The sequence below is a fragment of the Varroa destructor genome, unplaced genomic scaffold, assembly GCF_002443255.2.
Source record: "Varroa destructor unplaced genomic scaffold, Vdes_3.0 BEIS01000004.1, whole genome shotgun sequence".
NCBI classification, from domain to species: domain Eukaryota; kingdom Metazoa; phylum Arthropoda; class Arachnida; order Mesostigmata; family Varroidae; genus Varroa; species Varroa destructor.
This window is the reverse complement of record NW_019211457.1, coordinates 51,174,746-51,194,929: the sequence shown is the minus strand read 5'-3', so window position 1 is coordinate 51,194,929 and position 20,184 is coordinate 51,174,746. Positions and strand designations below refer to the sequence as shown.

The following is a 20,184-nucleotide window of genomic DNA, read 5'->3' as shown; positions in this document are numbered from 1 at the left end:
ATATAGAGAGATAAAAAGTCATGATCATGTATACAAGATATAGTACATCTTGAACAAGCCAAATTTGTTAAGACTGCATATGAATACCGCTAATTCTATTCTTAATTAAAAACTCATGTCATTCTTACTCTTGTCGCTTAATTAGTAATTATTGAAATCGAATTTTCACAGTAGGATAGGTATAGGCTACCTATAATAAAGATGAGATATAGCATGAAACAATGTTATGATGTTATTATTTTTATAGTCATTGTCTGCTTAAGTATGTTCTATACAAATTTTTCTCTCGACTGCATCAATTTTAGACCTAATTCACTTACAGGTCGATAGATAATCCGCTCAGAAGTTAAAAAGGCATGCACTATATCCTGATAAATATGTGTAGAAGTACATCCTTCTCATATAATCTGACTTATGTTACTGCGTTTTGTAAAGGATACTACAATGGACTAAGCCACCCTATAACGTATTGGCGGCTTACGGAGCCTCGAATTCTATAAATCTGTTTATCTACCTATCAATCAGTTGGTTATTTGCTTTAGCGTAATGGTTTTCGATATCGTACCTACGGCCCTTTTTACGCCTTAACTACCCCTGAAGGGTTCCTCTTTCCTGACAGACAATCATAGAATATCTAACGCCAGATCCAATATACGTGTACAATATATGAATAAAGAAAGCTGTGATTTGTCGCCCAAAGTGACCAATCGATTACAATATTCAATCGGCGCTGTGTATAACTTTCCGTTCCAGAAAACGGTAGGACGTCCACAGCAGCATCCCTTTAACCTATTCTAGATAAAAAAAACAAAATATTTAGAATATAAAAATGGCGTAATGAGTAGTTGTTTAGTATCATGACTCTGTTTAATTTACGGAGCATTGATTCTAAATTCGAACCCGGAATAATTTATCATTGAACTACCAATAGAGCACACTCTATGCCATTGCTTTAAAGAAACTTCTATTATATTACGTAGGAATGGAACAAGGTTCTAGTGCATACCTTTTCACAGAGAGTGTTAACGACTGGCCTTTGTGTGTTTTCGGTATACTGATACTAGTACTAGATCTAAAATTATTGTAGTCCCTGGTGGTGCCGGCAAACAATGCCTGCAGATCATAGATGAGTCCAGATGATCCTACTTCATGCGCGAAGACCCTCTAGTACCATCTTGGCTGACAAACCTGATCTCTGATAAAGGTACGCTGCATAATACAGAATGATGTAATTGCCTGATTGTGCCCATTCACTTATTAAAGTTCATATACGCGTGCGTTCTATGTTCAAGTCGATTTGTCTCGTGATAATTATTGGTCTTCTTGTTATTATTACATGTTTATTGCAATAGCAAACTTAGTTAGACAAGTTGTTCGAAAATCCGATTTCCGTCGTAATAAAGTTTATTTGTTGCCAGTTATTATAATCTCACCGCCAGAAACCTGACGAATTAAATCGTAAACGGCAGGTCGGGCGGAGAAGAACGACAGTCACCAGAGCTCACAGCTTGGATCTCTGTTTTTATATCTGTCCAAGTTTCAGTATGATATCACTCTGCTAAATATAAAAAAACGTCCTAAGCGGCCCTTAGGCCTCCCATGGCTATTGCTCCTCTGTTCGGATTCGGCCTTACAGTACGACCTGTTTTTAATCTTCGCAGACAAATGCATTACCCACCACGACGCAACTACGTCAGCTAATTCAAGAAGTTATCCATCTCGCCAACCGAGTCGGAAATCCGCGGAGTAACTCTCAGGTTTCTTTACTTACTTTACAAATACTTTAAGTCAAAATGCATAATTTCATCTGCTATGCATGTTCACCCACATTTTCCTTTTTATGATGAAATAGCACCAACGGTACACACTCACAACCCAATCATAGTTAGTTGATATGGTCGTCCCATCTTTCGGTATTTTTTCTTGTTCGACTTCATGTACACATTTCGATACCTATAAAGAGACTAACATATGTCTTTATGGCATAAGTTCTTTTTGTTCCTCAAAACATGTTCAACGACATCAACTTCTAAGCTCCTTAATTTACATGCACATATTGTATCTATCTTGGCAAGACAATACCTAATTAATTGTAATGTAGAATATCTATTTAAGTATAGAAATCTAATAATCCTATCTCCAATACGTGGTACAACCTGGTAGCAAACACTTATGAGGTAAACAGCCAGCTTCATGTTTTGGTGCACAAACTGTTCAATTCAAAACATCGATTCGTGTCTATCATTTGTAAAGTATTAACTGTGCTTCCCTAATTACCATGTTGTCTTGTTTAAATAGTTTGAGTCTTGTCAAGGCACATCTATAAGGGCACCGTCTGAATTGGCACATATGTATTATCTTGGAGTTCTGCATGCAGAAGCTTTCAAAATATAAAGTTACAGAGGACGTCAAGAAAACAACGCGCCTCAGCGAGAGGACTCCACTCCTTGGTAAAAATCGTTTATCCTATAATGATGTGCTACCGCATGGACATAATTGCCATTACATGGAAGCTATTAATCGGTAACTGACTGAAGAGACTTATCATTCATCAGGAAGCCCACAGTTTACCTTCGGAACGGAGAAAAATTTTTCAAGAAAGTAATCCATTTTTATTATTTAACACTCAATTACTTTAGTCTATCAGCGTATCCACGTATTAAAAATTTTGACAAAATTTATTTTTTTGCGCTACATATGCTACCTCTCAAGTTCTAATTTCTGTGAACTTTCGAACATAAATTTCAACTCAATTCGAATGTACTCAAATTCTACATTTGTAAAGCTTCTCTGACTGAAACAGTCATTTACTTCAATTATGTTCAACAGCACAATTTACAAATGGTAACTTTTTTCTTAGTTTCGCCTTCAGTTATAGAACTAAGTGACTGTATAGCTGTAGGGTCTTACATCCAAGCAAAATTCAGAGTTATGGTAAAACAAGTTCTGTAAGGCTACAGAACGCCTCGTCGATTGAAAATAATTATATATTCTATTTCATTTATAGCGTTCTTATCTGATCATAAGAATCATAAAGTGTCACGCCATAGTAAAGGGTATGTATGTAGCCTGCTCCAACGACGCTTTTTGTAACCTGTACACATAGTAAAAATGTCACCAGAATATAGATATCGACAGCAATCATATATGGTCAGCCTACACTGCTTTTAGTAAATTTAGGTACTTTTTTTTTTGCTTACTGTATCGCTCAAAAGCTTCTGTATTTGTGTGACCGATGGCTTGATTAACCGTTAGTAAAGATATTGCACTTATACAATAGGTATTAAAGATACGTGTGTTTCGCCGCGTTCGTATTACAAAGTAGTATAGGAAACATTATGACACGTTGAAGATATTTACATATATATGTCCATGGTGTTTACATGGTAAAGTTTGTAAGCTAGCCGTGGTCCACAAGAATTGATCCTCCCAGATCCTGCTACTTATTGCGGTTTAGTTGCATGATAAAGTGGACCGGTTTTAAATTAAAACCAGAGATAAAGTCAAGAGACACAGCTATCACCGCTGAGATTTCCATTTCGATGGTTGTCCTTTCATTATCGCAAAGATAAAATGGGCAATTTTCCAAGAAAAATACACTTTCATTCAGAGTTTCCCATGCCGTATCTTCGCAGTGCAGCCACGCATTGAGTATTGCAGTTTTCTGTATGATTGGGTTCATAAAGGGATCTCAACGGTATTATCTATGATATTCGCTAGCCAGAAAAGTAGAAGTCAAACTGGTCATAACAGGCCCGAATGAAATTTCCGGAAGCTGAGTAATGTTGGCAGATAATGAGCTGATCAACTTTTGAAATCTGAGATTTTGAGTTAGAAGGCTTTTGGCTTCTCGACCCAACTATTCTACGGTGTACTCGCTTTCGCAATGAGGATCTGAGTAAATATTCATACACGTGCGTGCGCAAAGCTCCCAGGCATCGACTGGACAATCTACTACAACAACTCTTAGACGGTAGACGATGGTTGAGGGTATCTTTATAGTATTATCATTAGTTCGTTTAACGAGCATTATTCATCAGATAGCGTCATGTAGAGACTACGCGATAGATCATAGCTAGCTAAGACCAAAAAGCTTAAGTATATATACATATATATAAACTCTCAAAGACTTTATATATTTTTGAAGTAGCTTTCTGGTTAAAACCGTTGACTCAGTCTGCCAGGATATTATTTGACGCCGACTTTACAAAAGGTAAGTAAAATAGGGAAAATAGGTTCCATCTTAATTTTCCTTACTTTACTTACCCCTTGCCCTCATCCTATTACTCTCTTCTTTATAATTTATTAGCCTTTGTTACGCTCCATTGCTTACAATATACATTCAATTAAGCACATTCTCTGCCAAGTGTAATGCGTAGTGGCTCCTACGTAATTCGTTTGATGTGTTTTCAGACTTCGGGGCTGGAAGCGACCAGGTCAAACGGAACGAAAGGCATAGTTCAATGCAGAAACGAACATCGGAAAAATCTAGCTCGTGCTACTGTTAGCTGGCTACTCTGGCGCTGATCGATTTCGTTCGCGCTCAGTCGTACCACTCAACCGCTTCTAGTTGCTCTGCTGCTCTCGTCTATGTTGGCTGCCTCCCATCTTTGAGGAAAAGTTTTTTCCAAGCATCCCTTTTTCTCCTTCTTTTCCTACTACTCCCTTCCACCACCGCCTATGCCTTTCTATCCACCGCGTTGCGTGCCTCTGCATCCACCACATGTCGTGACGTGAAGATTGGTGTCTGTGTGTGCGAGTGTGAAAGGACGGCTGGGCGTAATCCGCGCCGGTTTGGTTTACCCAGTTGTGCTCACGAATGCACTATTAATGCCGTTCCCGCCTAGACTGTGCTGTACGTTTGTCTCCTTTGCAGCTCTGCAACTTCCCTCTTTCGCGCTCGCTATATCGCTTGTCGTCGTCGTCGTCATCGGTTAAAACGATGGGACTCTCATACGAAGCGGTGTTTACGCATCTGCATTACGCTCATGCCGTTGGTGTTGGGTTCCGCGGCTGTGACATTATCAACATTATGCAATTCTTTTCGGTTCTGTCGCAACGTTCTTCTGGTCCATTTCATTCGGTTCACTGCGCCGCCATTTAGTGGTTATGGATGTGTTTAGGTTATATTGGTCGTGTTCGTTAGTCCAACTAGTGCTCGCCAAGCTGGAATCCCCCAATCAGTTCTGCTGCTGACGACGCTCCCTTGCATTAGCAACCGGATAGTACAGTGCAAAGGGACACGGGGTAATGAGTCGCTCTCACTCTCTTTTTTTTTTAATTCATTCATTTTTTCAGCCCTCAGGGAGCACCTGGATCGCCCTTTCAGGAACGCTCGGTCGCCAACCATTTCGCCAGTCGTTTCATTTTTTGATTTTTGTACGCAACAAAGCTGACGTCTTTCGCCTATGTTTTTATGGGCTGCATGGCTTGATGAAGCTTGGCGTATAGTAAACGCCTGCTGCATGTGTGAAGTTCAAATTAATCGGCGGCTATGCAAATCAAGCTTCTATGCGTCGAAAATGTCAAAATGTACTGTAAACAGGAATTGTTGCCATGTAAGCGTAATGCAGAATATATATCCTGTCATAAATCCAATATTATAGGTGAAATAAATATAAGTCTACGGCTATATAGGCACAGAGCGAGTAACTGTGAAGTGGTTACCCTTGCCAGCCAACGACAAAGCTAATCCAGGCCATTACTTATGCAGTATAACATTCAATATTTATTCAAACATATCAAAATTTTGTCAAGCGTTTCTTAGAATGAAGAAGAAACATACCTTTGCCAGTTCAGATCCCTGTTTATATAGAACATGTAATTTTCCTTTTAAAAAGAATATGAAGCCAGGTAAATTGCCGCGCTTGTCAGTTCAGGACCCAAGATTGAACGCTTATTTCGGCGTCCGAGGTCTAAGAGTTGTACAATATAGTCTAAAAAACAGGGTAGCGATTAGTTCGAAATAGCTGACCCAGAAATGTGTATAGACCACGCGCTTCGATTGAACCGAAAATGAAGTGCCATAACGATCTTTTCATATGCTCAAGTTTTCGTCATAATTACTAATAAACTTGCACCTTGTAAACTATTATAAATTGCTGCAGGTACTTCCGAGCTATATATTTTGAGTATGGTAACATGCGAAACTTTATTGTTTACAGCGTATATTCATCGAACGAAGCTTCCAACAACGACATATATATATATATTTTGTTTGTTGTGACATGTGCTAAAATACTGTGAGCAAATATACGAGTGTAGGAAGAGTCTTCGGGACGACTGTAATAAAGGAATGATTAGAAATCAACTCAATTTATAGCCCGTAGAATTATTGTGAAGAATTGAGACTTCATAGTTAGGCTTACAATCTTGACTGTAATACTCATTGTATGCTTACCATAGAAGTATGCAAACATTGGATCTCGCTTTTTGTTTACATAACGTGTAAACGCTAAATAAATTTATTTAACTTGTCATAGCCAAGGTACATTTACCAATGACTTCGATATTTCGTATGTATATATGTATATATATATATATATATATATATATACGTAAAATTCCGTGCCCTTTGCAATAAGGATCGTGCTATTTTTCATCGAAGGATCTTTTGTGGCGGCCTATTCTAAAGCTTGTTTTGCTCTTACGTAAGTTTTGACTTGAAAGCTGACTTGAACTGGTCCCTAATAACATATAGTCCAACATCGTGACCCCGTGTGTATATTTGAAGTCTTTAAAGTACCTTTCTCCAGATAAGGTTCTTCAAGTGTTATTTTCCGAGCTAAAAACAACTATAGACCTCGTCACGAAAGCGTTTGCTTTTGAGCCGGATGATAGAAGGGCTACTGCGATGAGAACACGAAGTCCCGCTGCTGCAGAACGATCTGTCTGTTTGGACAATGTAGGCTCTTTTAACTACTTTCTGCTGAAGCTTACGTCACTCATGAGGGGAACAACGCGGAAGACAATTTTTTGTAAAAGCAAAGAATCCTACGAGTTGCCGTTGTTGCTTATACCGCGACGCCATCGCAGCAGTTACTTGAAGGTGCAAGCTCCTGCCCATAAAGCGGCGTGGACTGGTCTGCGTATGGGCTTGTGTGCGTGTGTGTGTGTGTGTGAATGGACAGGTGTGTCCTATCGTATGGTTACCACCTCATTTCGCTTTCTCGGTCCCGCAGGACATCATCAGGCATCAGCGTTAACCTGATCACACGAGGAGTTGCACTACCTTTCCCGGTTGCCACGTCGGTCATTCACAACCATCGCATACATAAGCAATTCCTTTCCGTCCCCCATAGGCCCCATGTGCATTACTCCTGCCTCATTCCTAGGAGCTTGGCAGTTTTTCCCCTTTCTTCAACGCTTTCTTTTCGCTTCTATGGGACGTGCTAGCTGACGACTCTTCCATTGTCTTAGGCGAATACACACACATACGCATGGGCAGACGCTCGAACAAATGGATGAACTCGCAAGCTCACAAATATTTGGGCGCTCCAGACAAAAAACGAAGCGAGAAAAGAATGACCGAAAAGATTCAAGCTGTCACAGCTTAGAGGCCAAGGTATTTGAGTTTCTTGTGGCAAAGAAGGCCTTTAGACAGAAAAAAACGGATAACGCTCGCGTAATATCTTTCTGCACATTGAGCCTTTTTTTCCGTTTCTCTAAAACCGGGCACCAGTTTCTTCCGTTTCGTTGGGCATCGAGGTCCGAAGGTCACGCGCGCCATGGGGCAGACAGCAGCAGCATCAGTAACAGCAGCAGGGATGAGCGAAAGCGGTCTTATGTGCGTATCCTCAACTTTCTTGCGTGTCGTCGTTGTCCTTCTCCACCACCGCAGCTTTATCTTTTCTAGCGCTGCTGGAAAGAGACCACCACCGGTCTCTTTGAAGTTTGCTGACAAATACCCTCCTAAGACTCTTATTCTCGAAGTCTTTTAATGATGGTGGCTGTTCCATATGCTTCGAGGCAGCTGAATCAGCCGCGGCAGAGTTCGAGAACTGGCCAGGGCGCCTTCCGATTTAAGGCGTTAAACTGAGGTAGATTGACACGAGTGGATACTGTTAAACAAGTACGATCACTAAACTGCTTCTGTGTGTGCTGTAGTAAAGATTACTATATTTGAGTTATATCCTTAAGGACCAGAGCGGAGTGAAACTATGGAATTTCGAGCATATATGAAATAGAAGGCCGTCGATGGCAACTGTACAGAAAGATCAACCAGAAAAAATCAAGCAGCCTCAGAATACAATTGAGCTTAAAAGAAATCCGTGTATGAGTGTATTTGTCAAGTAAAACTGAAGTGTCGTACTTTTATGCTGATGATACCTTTTGTCGTTGTGGTCAACAACATGCCATATGTAATCTCTTTTTGATTCTATTAGCATGACATATCATTCCGACAAAGCCTGACCACACTGCCGATAGTCAGGATCATAGACAAGAATTTAGCATGGGTGGTTACTTATTATATACGATCGCGATAGTGATACAGACGTCAGACGGCAACCTTGAGCGTGGAGGTCGCTGTACTTATTGTTATCGTTCCTTTTCCTTTCTCGTATAAAATACAACTCGTGTACATGTCGGTGTTTGGCCCATTTGAAACTGCGCAATGACAGAACTATAAATATGGTCTTTTTCAGCTAGAGTCACAGTCCCTTTGAAATAAAGCACTTTTCCCTTAATGTTGTTGAATAAGTGACTTCTTCACGCGTAATCAAATAGCCCTTGGCCTATATAACCCTGTCCTATGTATATATACGTGTAACTAGTGTAAGTTTACAATACTGCAATAGTGACAGTATTCTGCTAGATTGTGGTACGACGCCCAAGCGCATTATGACGCGTGCCTGATGCTGGAAATTTCCTTCGCCTTCTATGCATATATTCCATGTCCATAGATGAACGTGTGAATGGATAACACTGTGTGTTGATGCAGTCTACGGTAGCATCATTCCATCGAATCAAGGCCACATTTCCGTAGAGGGTTGATGAGGTGATATGCGCTACCAACACGCCTGTATCAATTAATAGAAATTGATGAAGGCAGCCAGCCTGCAGGATGACAGTTCGATACTTTTAATGCACAGGACCGAGCTGCATATTGACAAGAAGAAGAAGAGACGCTCATTAAAAAACACACTTTATATCTATAGTGTAAGAGATAGATAAAAGAAGAATTGCTGTTTCTGTAGTTGTGTGGGCAAATTTGACAGTGACAACTTGCTTGAATATCCTGGGCATGTTAGTAAATATAACTTCGTTTCATCTTCCTCATATCTAGTTATGAAAGACTAGTCGGCATAGAATTTTATCTGTGAGACTATAGAATTTGTTTAAAATTTCCGAATTTGCTTATAGCAACTCCTAAAGTGTGACGTATTATCTTTTTCGTGGTTGTGACCTAATGGACATTGGATATATCAACAAAGCTCTTTCATAGATTATTCAACAACGTAAAAAATGAACACAAGATATAACCATTATTGCAATGGTATTCCACTAGTTTTTGGGCTCGATCCCAGTTCCCATAGTGCGTTTCTGCTTTGTGCTTTCAACAGCATCGTTAAAATGTTCCTCAGTCGCTCTTTCTCCCCTCGCCATTGAGATGATTGCGCATTATGCTCTGTTAAGAGCTGTTTCTGCCAGTCATTGTTTCAGTACAAACGTAAGCGTCAACCCTTTATGAATCATTCCGTTTTAAAACATCTCATACGAACCAGTAAGCCAATGACGATAATAACCTGATAATGCGCTGGGTACGTAACTATCATTGATGAAATACATGCGTGGACTGAATGATTAAGTAATTTTACACTAGACACGAGATTCCCTGTTTGCATACTGATGACCGTTGTACGCTTAACGGAAATTAGGCTCCATTGTACGATGTATTCACATAATATACACATCAATATGCCTATGTGGCTAAACGTATACATCCAAAATCGGAGTCTTGAGGAAGCAACGGAGAGCGCGCGAAAAACAGAAAAAAAATCGTAAACCTGATTTTATTTACCCTTTGGCTCTAATATTTTAGCCGGATGACTGGAGTATGGAAAGTAAAAGTACTTCTCATGCAAATCCTCCCGCGCCTCTCTAACCTTTGATACCTTGCGGAAGTTCCAGCTACCTCTAACTCATTCCCTTTCAAGCGGTACCCCCGAAAAACGCAAGTGTCACCCGTACACGAAATTTGTATATCATCTATGGGTGAATGGCGGGCCAGCTGGTTCTGCATAAACGAGCTTGCTTGCCTGATGCTCGAAATACTCGAAAGCGGCTATGTAAATAGGAAAACGACAGAGATGTGAAGTACGATTCACGACTAGAACTGCTATGCGATGTGATGAGATATTCAAATTTATGGATGTAAACTAATCCATCCCAAGTTTCCCTGAAGCGCACTCATAAGAAATCCAGAGCCCTAATTATCAGCTGTCCCAGAACACACTGCAACATGGCCTTAGGGCAAGCGGCTTCATTTTTGTAGATGGAGGCAGGGGTGACTAACTTTTCCGATAGTTTCAACATCTTCAGAAAAGTGTAACATGCTTTATTGTTGCAAGGAGCACCCTGCAACTTTGTTCTATAATTACACGCCCTATAATTGACGAAGTTACAACATCATGTCTTATTCACAATTCTTCAACAGCTGTGTCAGTAAAGAAACGATGTTTGAACCTCTAATAACTCATGCTATGTAAGCTGAGCTAATCCACTGCACGTAAGCCATAATAGCTCACATACGATGTGTACTTTTTAACACTTATGTTCTTCCCTTGTAGCCTGTCATAATGTATTGGCATTCTTCAGACTCCAATAACTTTACGAAATCTGTAAAAGTTGACGGAATGAATAGTAATCAATAAAATGTTATGAAATTATTTTCTTCACTCCGGGAGACCCTGAACAGTTTGTCATAAATGATTGTAGGGTATCTTACCTCATTAGTTGTTATATTAACCAGTCAAAGTTGATTACTCAAACTGCGTCTAGAGGAAGAAGAGCACTCATATGATTGGCATATTTATTTGTTTTTTTTGCATACTTTTTGTGCTTTCATTGAATCTGCATTGGTTTCAAAAACTAGTTGGTCCTATCATCGATGGAACCTTTCACATTATAAAAGCCTTAGACGTAATAGAACGTGGGATCTAGTTCGAACCTGACGTGGTTGAGCAGAAGTAGCTGCAATAACTGCTTCCGTAGTAAATCTCTGAAATATATTAACAATTCAAACAGTTGTTCGATTATTCTCGTTAGATTTACGATGAAGAATAATATTTAAGCTTAGATACTTAGATAGACAAATAAAGTACATGTTTCGAACAAACTTATTCTGGGTTAATCAAGATGGGTCGTGAGTATATGCCGGAGAAGTCTGGCAAAAGCTTCACGAAGCGTATTCTAAAGTACTGGTTATTGCTGGACTAGGGTTCACAATTTAAGAACATTGAGACTTAACAAATCGTGCTATTTCAGTCTTATATACCATATATAGTACTCTACTGCTCGACAACGTAATTGAGAGAGACGTAAGAGTAGTGATTGACTAACCTGTCCGTGCTGTACAGCAGTGTTGCCCTAGGAACAATGCATGGAGTGAAACCAACAAATACTTTGCTCTGCCCTTTGGTGAAATCGTCTTGTACCTCGTGTGCATATATGTTTACTCAGAGGTCAGCATCCGTGGCTCCCTATTTATGCAAATCTTTCACGCTCTAGATACAACAAGAGACAGATCAATGTTACAAACCACGCATAAATAGGTAAACATGCTTCAAAACCGCAACAAACTTTGTGCTCTGACAGATTTGTACCACACAAAGATTTCACCTTGCTTTATCTACTCAATTTTAAATTTAGAAGTTAACAGCAGAAGCAAAATTTTAGTAATTATTTTTTCTCAATGATTATAGGTTATTAGTAAATCTGCGTTAGGCAATTAGAGAATCCTAATATCTTTAACCGCATTCGGGTTGAGGCTGAAGTTGTGCCTATGATTGGTCAGAAATAGAGTTTCACATTTAGTCTAAGACCGTTCGGGCAATTCAGTCGGACCTCTGAATACTATGCTCGAACTGTCAATAGACTATAACAAATGGTCGACTTTTATGTTTCCGCAAGGAACAAGCCTAAAGCTGCAATAATTGTAGCTCCTTAGAATACAGTGCAAACATGCGGTGCGCAACCGTTCTTAATTTCATATGAGCTTTCACATGTATGTAGCTAAATGCTCGAAAGGGTACTTTTTTGCCCTCTGTGGACTTGACCCTGCGAACACATAGTTCTAAACTTGGTTTATCAATAAAATACAGCATCGGCCATATCTAAATATAACATATATGAGATTTCCTTGGCACGAGAAGAGCTAAGTAGAAACCTTTTATACAAAAGACTAAAGCGTTTCGCCATTAGTGAACTAAATCATTGCCTCAATATTGGTTGCTCGTACCTAGATAATTGTTCGTGCCTCATTTGTTAGCATACACTATGCTGATCACATAGCCACAAGAGAAGCGATTGAGGAAAATGAGGCCACACATCAACTGCCAGGAATTCCCATCCAAGCTCTGTGGTCTGTTGGACCTGTTGGAGTCTGTTGGATAATTGCTTCGTGCGCTGCGCTTCGTATTACTTTACGAGGATAACAGCCGAAATCTAAATGCAAGATTTGCCACCTACTTGTCTGAGAATGCGACAGTTCTTACGCTCGGCGCAGAGTCGAGCTGGTCGCTTCTTCATTCGCATTTTTGTCAGACAGGTTCTGCGCTGCTGTATTTAGCCTGTTTTGGCATAATGAGCTGTCCTAGGCCCACTTCAGGAAGAACACTTTTCAACCCAAACTACCTACTAAGGCCCTGTAACGTTTGGGCAGAGGATCGATTTTTATTGTCGAGTACTTCTACAGATGTTGCTGACATGGCTTCCTCCATCAACTAAGGAGGTTAAGACTCCTTGCTCAAGAAGCTCATTGTCACAAGCATGTTTCCGTTTTTGCTTCTCAAGTCTGTTTCAGCTCCGGAACTTGAAAGGCATAATAGAGATACATGGACACTAACCATGATGCTTACTGCATTGTGGGGCTAAACATAATGCACTCCATGAAAGTCTAGCTCGAACGAACGAACGAACGTCATTCAATCATGTCAACTTAAAATTAACCCAACACCATGTCCTGTGACCCATGACTCTATGCTACCAATACACACAACGAATGTAGATTAAAGGTAGTTAACAAAATGGTATTGTCAGTACTCTGCAGTACGCGGTCCTACTGTGAAGACGCAGCGTTGAGAAAATTTTGATGGCTCTACGAGGATGCAATGGAGCAGAACATTCGGCCAATAGCGGTAGGGTCACTGAGAGGCCTGTCGGGAAGCAGAAAGCTAAAGGACGAAAAGCGGGCCAGGAAAATGAAAAATGTGCCGCCTTGAAGGCCGCACAAACTCCCAGGCAAAACTGGTTCGTTTGCCATTTTGGTGCTCTTTTCTAGAGCTATAGGTTCATTCAAAATAATACGAACATATCGAGCGGAATTATGAAAAATGTAATCGAAAGATGAATAGAATCTCCAATGTTAAATTGAAATGCCCAAGCATCCATCTTCTCCAGTCTTTTGAATGCCTCTTGCCCCGCCCATGGAACTAGCCGATAATAACGACAGTGTGCCCTATTTCGTGGTGTGGAGTGTTTTTGAAACGGAACGGAACAGGGGACTAGCAACGGTTGAAAAACCTGTAGACGAGAATTCTGTGGTTGTCTATGAGAAAAATGTCTCTATGAATAAGTTTCCATTCCAGTCAGGACTACCGTTTTTGCGATTCTTGTCATCAGATTTATTTCCAACTCTAGTGGCGCATAAAGACAACTTTTCCACATCCTCACCGCTTCGTATGTTTCCACAACATTACTTCTTCTCCCAAATTATGTGGACGTTTCGTAAATGTCGGCTTGGGATTAGCTTCTTCTCATCTTATGTTTTAATGAAGCTTCAATATGGAAAGCGAACAGTGAACAAGAGCAAATGAGGCTGGATGGAAGACAACAACTACAGTTTCGCAGTCGGTGAAACTAAAAGGGTACCATGTCATTGTTCCCCGTTTAATGCCAAATACACACGATGAAAGGATAAAAACGGCAGTTGATTTCTGATATGTCAAATATAGCCAGTGTCATTTGTTTTTGCCAGATTTTGCTATCAACACTGGGAGTAGAAATACACTGATCAAAAGCCATGCTTTAAATGCCAGCTGTATAACCATAGCTTGGGCGTGCATCAGTTACGTTGCGTTTGACCGTTGAACTGAGTGAGAAGACTTCGGCATAAGGACATAACACTACTAGCCATGTATCAGGACTGAGGAGAAGAAGCGTGAGGCAGGCGAGAAGGTATCAAAAAAGGGGGCATTAACGAACGCACGTACGCTGTAACTGAAATTAAACAGAGGCAAAATCGTGTTCTGGATCAAATTTATGTAAAAAAAACTACAATACAGGTGATTTACTTAGGGACTTTTTTCTTTTTGAAGAAAGCCGTCTGAACAGGAAGTAGATCGAGTCAACGGCAGTAACTGTCGCTGGTTGTTGTATAATAAGAATTTTTAAATCTAAAAAAAACAGCCCTTTTTAGCATTTAAACAAATGTACATTGCTGAATAAATCACGCCAGACCGAGACGTGTTAGTTATTCAAAAAACGGTAACTTCGTGTAGATAGTTTGCAAGCAAGAACCAAGTTGTTCTAAAACGTTCTTTTATGATAATACTGAAAAATAGCACGCAGAAAACTCTCAGAAAAAGAGAAAGCTGCAGAGCATTTTGCAAATTCTAGCTACTAGTTAAATATGGTTTGGGCCAGAGAATATTGGATATTCGCCTAGGAGTCCCGGCACCGGCGACGGTCATTGGCAAAAGGAATGGAACTGGACTGATGAAAAACGAAGGACGTATTTACTTTTTGCCTTAAATTTTCAAAATCCATGTGTAGCGTGTTATCTTTGTCAGGTTTGTGCTTATTTGCGTAAGAAGGCCTTTGGATTAAACAAGACAAACTTTGGCTTATGTTTACAGCACGCGTGTATTCATATAACAGTGAACATTTTTGGCCTGTTGAGCATCTTAACTTTAGACCTGCTGCAGATTCTTTTCGTAGATCTAAATGAGAAACGTTGCGTTATAATATTGACTGATATATAATGCATTATAATGGACTCGAATACGCCCCGAATTTTCGCAGCAAATCTGTGGTCATCGGTTCTGTTTGAAGATAAAGAATGTACCATGATAAATCTCGACAAATAGACAGCAATCTCGACTTCTCCAGCATAATGCCTTTCAGGGAGCTTGAAATGCTGCTTAGCAACCCACGACTTTTGTGCTGTGTATGGAGAAGACGCGGTCTTTATTCAAATTGCTCGAGAACCGCTTGTGAAATGTTGAATTAGTAATTTCTGTCTGCTTTCAGTACACCACTTAACTTCAACGAGAAACATTCGGAGGCACATTTAAAAGAAGGACGGTCATCAATCAAGCCAACAATTGAGATAGACTTAATGACAACATTATATCATTTTCACTTGATGAGGCTTTCTCAAAAAGTTAGCTTTCGACTTTCCCAGGCCCTGAGAAAAGTCATCAGTGCAAACTGGCTTACCGTTTCCGCTCAAGATGAAGAGCTGCATCTCACGAAGAGCAATGTGTTTCCACAACAACAGATTTTTCATACACAATCATCACCGAAGAGTAGAAGTGGTGTCTCTGTATCAATGGAAATCCCCAGGTTGCTAACAAAGCTATTTTTGAAAAAGATGCTAGGTTCTATAATGTAAAAATCATAAGAGTCCTTCTCGAAACGTTTTAAAAGGGTTTGTTCAGCTGCTTCTCTATTCTAGCGTCGACGAACTCATGCTGGCTTTCGATATTACACCTTTGCGAATAGAAAGAATTTACAAACTTAAGCATCTTCACTGAAACGAAGCCTGTCGAGGTAAAACCAATAGAAACGACTACATCAATGACTATTAATACGGTACGATTGTTCTTACAGAAAGCAAGTCTGCCCCGTTACTGAAAGGCGGCTAAAAAAACTTGTATATCCTCAGTGTTTATGTAAGCGCACTTTGAATTGCCTGTGTGTCTTCTATGTGATGTGTCTGTATTTAATTGACTATTCTTTTGATAACGCAAAAGCAAAATGATGACTAAAAAACAGTCAGTTTCAAAATCCACAGCCATAGGCAATACTGCTAACAAAAACTACACCATGTAGAAGGTATAAGAAATCTCCTCGCTGCCGTTTCAGATATACACTACGTAGTATCCTATGCTGGTGAAAATAATAAAGGTTGAACGCTAAAATGTTGCGGCAACCAGCTCCTGATCTTTGAAGGCGTAGTTAGAGATGGTGGCTGAACAAGGTAGAAAATGGAGGAATGAATGTTTTCAAGTAAGGAACAACTTGCACGGTACGTGTGTGGCTTCTCCTTGCACGCATTGTGTGATGGATACATATTTTTGAAAATTGTTATATGTCAAATCTGTAGAGCTTAGCCGAGTGACGAACTTACCCAGGATCAGCAAGAGCATCTTGAAACTCTAAGCATAAATAATCTATGGACCTAATAATTCATTGGCACACATTTCTTATACATTCACAGAAATAACGGTAAGACTACAAGACGTGCCACTTTTCTCGTTGTCGTTGTTTCCCATATATATGTTCCGATTTGCTTTTTTTTTTTTCAATTGCACATATTAACTGACTGAATATAATTATATATAAGTAGATATTTCGAGACATATTAGTAACGCCGCGTTTTTTGTTTCGGCTATTTTGTTTTTCTAGCTGAATACTGGTAAATACAGATGCCAAAAACAGCCTACCAAAGGCAAGATACCAACGTCGTTTCTATAATAAATGCAAATGCGCCGTAGTCCTTCCTTGATACTTCAACAATCCGTATAGCAACTCTGACTCGAACTTACAGACCTTAAAGCGCCTTAATCATTACATATTAGTTGTCCTTTTATGTTTCCTTCTATGTAGATTCAGTCGTGTGTGGCAGTTGTATACTCAGGTAGCTCGGCTCTGTTACTCTGCAGTAATTTGCTGTACAGTTCAGCTCGAGGTGTCCTACAAATAGAGATGTTACACTAGACAAGTTAATTTCCATATATGTCTCAAGTGAAAGTACCAGGCCTTGCTCCAATGCCCATGTTATAGATTATTTTTGTTAAGCTTCTTTATCTGGCGCAGGCGTAGCTCACTTGCCAGGCTATTGGATGGCACTAACAATAATAATCCTAAGACGGCTCAATTTAGGACGACTCAATCGTAGGTTCCTAAGAAACTTCATTTCTCTAACGAGATTACAGGCCTTGAGAGATCCTATTCGGTACTTGCAAGTCCTAGACCCGTTTGGCGTGCCACAATTTTTCAGTTGTTCGCAATGAAGTATCGTAGGTTTAAACAAAACGAAGCGACCCTGAAAGGTTAGCCAGGTGTATTAGAAGCAAAACAAGGCTAATTATCCTGCAATTTAAAATTTTAGCACTTACCAAACGCTTCGGCCTTAACAATTCAATGCGTGGCCGCATCAAGTTCTTTCGACTACAATTTAATATTCATGGAATACCGAAACTTCAACTGTGAGGCAGCTTCTATAAAAAGTTATTAGTAGCAATTCTATATTCTAATTTACGTTCCAATTTTAACGCGAACGAATTAAGTTGTTAAGGATAAAAGACGATGCTTGTGTGCGACGTATAGTGAGATATATCATTAGCGTTTTCCTAAAGTGTACACAAATATTAGATAGAACGCTACTTAATACCAAGCGCATAGGTACAGCTCAGGAACGAAGCGTTGTTTTTCAGCTTCGATAGCTTCTGAAATCTTTCTAGACCATTTTGGGTGTGTCCCATAGAATAATCTACATATGTATTTTTATACGCAAGAGCCAATAACTCTATTAACATGGATATTTTTTCACGCTACTTTGAGGCTGATTGTTCATCAACTTTGGTCATCAAACCTCCAATTAAGTACAGTTATCATTAAATTACTAAACTTGCTTAAAACCGCAAAGATTTTCGGATTTTTCAAACTTACTGAGACAAAGAACAACTTATCATCGTTGTTTTGGCCACCCATAATATTTATACGAATTCAAGTTATTAAGACAAACTAATAGCGGTCGTCGTTTTGTAAGTATTGTACATAACTACCATAACGCAACACAACGTTTTCACATCCCTCCGTACCATGCGGCTTAACGCACCGACAAATGTCGTAAAAAGACAGATTTTTTTAGTTTACTACGTTCGACCAATTTCAATGGGATTATTTTTTCAACCTATAAAAAGCCTGGGCGTTACTGCGCTGAAATCGAAATGTAGAAGCGGCTTTAATGATAGAACTGAGCACGCGGCGTGCACTGTTAGGTTCATGCAACTGTTGTAGAGTTTTTCGCCCACAGATTTCCTGCTCGCGCTATTCACTGAGACAATTATAATGGTCAAATATTTGCTAACAACCTTCTATAGTTAGAACCTCAGCGCGGCGCGCAGTGACTAATTACGTGCAGTACGACCCCGCTAAGGCATAGAGGTTAACTATAGTTGAAGTCGTCGACGGTAGCGGTGAGCATATCACTCACAGTCTAAAGTTCACCTTGACTGTTACAGCAGAAGGCACACAGACTTCATTCGGAATTAACTAAATAAGCGTGGCACTCGTCCTCAGATTCCGTAGAATTACGTTGCGCCGTAATCTCCGCCCCCAGAATACAATTGAATTCTAAAAAGAGGTCAATGAAACAGTTCTCTATCGTACAGCTTGGAACTATAGCAATGACTAAAATTTGCAACGAACATTGCTTACGTTATATAGGCTGTTGGTTATAAAGCAAGCGCAAGTAGATTTATAACTCTTACGTTAGAAGACTTTACCAGCTTCATTAACCGAACAGGACAACATAAATTCAATGTTGTACGTGCAAGCGTCAGTCGGATTCTGTATGATCGTGCACTACAAAGTCAATAGCCTGCGCCACCGTATGGACAACAACGGTATTCGTGTGACACGCTAACAGGCATGCTAACAAATAAAGACATCTTGAAGGTATGCCATTATTTGTAAAGCTTAACTAACAAACAGAAACTTTAAACCTAATTGAAATAAGTCTAGTGAATATGATGAAAGACATGACAAAAGTTTAAGGCTAATCAAATGCGTCAACAATATTTCTTATGTCATAAAATCAAAACGCGTTTTATTAATTGTTTTCTAAATATAGCATATATGAACTTGAACGATTATTTTTTGCATAGAAGAAAAAAAAGATACTTCAACGCTGTTTCAGTATTGTTTCGCCGGTCAGGCCAGCTGACCTCAACACTGTCTAGCATACATATGGTTTCATTATTTTTTTTTTTTTAATATTGATTGAACGAAATGAGCAATCATCAAAGATACCGACCTTAGGGCAACCTAGCGGACGTTGGTGATTACCAGAGGTTTTCGTGGTGGCCTCAGAGACACATCGACATATACCGATATCATATTTATTGTCTTCCAGGACTCTCGGGAATTAATACGTTGTCGCTTTCGGTCTATATAACCCTCGTGGAGAATGTTACAGATGATCATTTGCTCACCATTTTGACTAACGCTTATTATTTTAAATTTCATATACGAAACGACTATAAAATATCCGTCTAATACATACAAAGGCTAAATATTTTCCCTATCATTGAAGAAATTTTTGATGATAAAAATCTAACTAATAATATCCTTATTTTTTTTTTTTTTTGATTTACACAGCACACACTCATACATTGATTTGATTACTAACAGCGAGAGTTACTCTCCTATTTCCTGAGAGATTCAAATTGAAGGGCCGTATTTGATGTAATTATTAACATAAGTTTTTGTCAAACAAATAGTGTGATAGTCCTTCGGGGACGTTCTCTGTGAGTAGCAGCTGACATGTCGTCCAACAGCGAAAGTGAGGCACAATTCAGCAAGGATGCATACGAAAAGTAGCCTACGCAGATGTCTCCACAACCAACAACATATGCCACATTCATTTTAAGCTAATACCATCATTGGTAAAAAATGAATACCCGACCTTTTCCTAGTTGAACATTGAGACGTTTGTATTGAGCGTCTACCAGT

At 39.6% G+C, this 20,184-nt stretch overlaps 2 long non-coding RNA genes across 31 annotated transcripts in view; one reads left to right on the top strand and one right to left on the bottom strand.

Moving 5' to 3' along the window:
- The window catches only part of LOC111250220 (uncharacterized), a 33,984-nt gene that overhangs the window by 10,487 nt on the left and 3,313 nt on the right, over positions 1-20,184 (bottom strand). For 9 of the 28 annotated variants that reach the window (XR_015326360.1, XR_015326365.1, XR_015326362.1 and 6 more), the window contains 2 exons: positions 11,563-17,491; positions 11,019-11,221 (listed from right to left, as the gene is read on the bottom strand). This is a non-coding gene — a long non-coding RNA (uncharacterized LOC111250220). Of the gene's footprint in view, positions 1-6,436; positions 10,840-11,018; positions 11,222-11,562; positions 17,492-20,184 lie in introns of those variants that run through there. The other 19 variants (XR_015326372.1, XR_015326374.1, XR_015326373.1 and 16 more) reach the window with 7 other exon arrangements.
- Positions 7-6,315, top strand: LOC147756334 (uncharacterized). Of its 3 annotated transcripts, none has more exons than XR_015326390.1 (3): positions 7-1,204; positions 1,662-1,757; positions 2,299-6,315. It is a non-coding gene; the product is annotated as an uncharacterized LOC147756334 (long non-coding RNA). The 3 variants fall into 3 exon arrangements; XR_015326391.1 differs by having other exon boundaries at positions 1,662-4,213; positions 4,414-6,315; XR_015326389.1 differs by having other exon boundaries at positions 1,662-6,315.